Raw genomic sequence first — 931 nt, 5'->3', positions numbered from 1 at the left:
CACACGTGCATGCACACGTACATCCACGTACTCAACACTCACACACGCGCAGACCCGCACGCACACACATTCGCAGACGCACGCACGCACATATACACTCTCAGACGCACGCACGCCCCCGCGTAAGCGCGCCGCACGCACATACACTCTCAGACGCACGCACGCCCCCGCGTAAGCGCACGCACGCGCACACACTCGCAGACGCACGCACACTCGCAGACGCACGCACGCACGCGGGGGGTAAGACCAGTCACGGATGACCAGTGGTCGGAGCTGGGCAGCTAGAAATAGCGGCATCGCCCGGGCCGAGCGTCTATTCCTGACTGACCGCTTACAAAGCGTTCTCACACCTGCTGTTACTGACACAGACGGCCTGTAAACAATCAGCTAATTACGTATCCGCGTGCGTGCGTGCTCACGCGGAGGTGTGCGTGCGTCTGCGAGTGTATGTGCGTGCGGCGCGCTTACGCGGGGGCGTGCGTGCGTCTGAGAGTGTTCCCCCCCCCAGTCTAACGGAGCAAGGTATACGCGTCTTTATGCGAATTATACCCACGTCTATGGCGCTAAGCGTTGCCTGAGATTATGGAAGTCTATAAAGTTAAAGTATAACTTCTACAAGTCAATGCTGAGTCTACTAAAGAAATACCTCGATTAAATATCTGCATACTTGTTTTTCACTAACATGTATTTCACAGCAAAGCGCGCCTATAGGTGTGAACCCACGCTGTTACAACACCCGCCCCTCCTCTCCACCTCCTCACTGTTTCAGATCACCCGCTCCTCCTAGAATGCCTTAGAAATCCCCCCTGCCCTCCTCACCTCTCCAATGTTTTAGAAACTACTTCTATAGTCTTCTCAAGGGAACCGAATACCGGTACATAGATATACGCACGATTCTCTGCTAATCTCTCTCTCTCTCTCGCGCGCGCGC

Source organism: Priapulus caudatus, unplaced genomic scaffold, assembly GCF_000485595.1.
Source record: "Priapulus caudatus unplaced genomic scaffold, Priapulus_caudatus-5.0.1 Scaffold2509, whole genome shotgun sequence".
Taxonomy (NCBI): domain Eukaryota; kingdom Metazoa; phylum Priapulida; class Priapulimorpha; order Priapulimorphida; family Priapulidae; genus Priapulus; species Priapulus caudatus.
Note: the sequence above shows the minus strand (reverse complement) of the source record.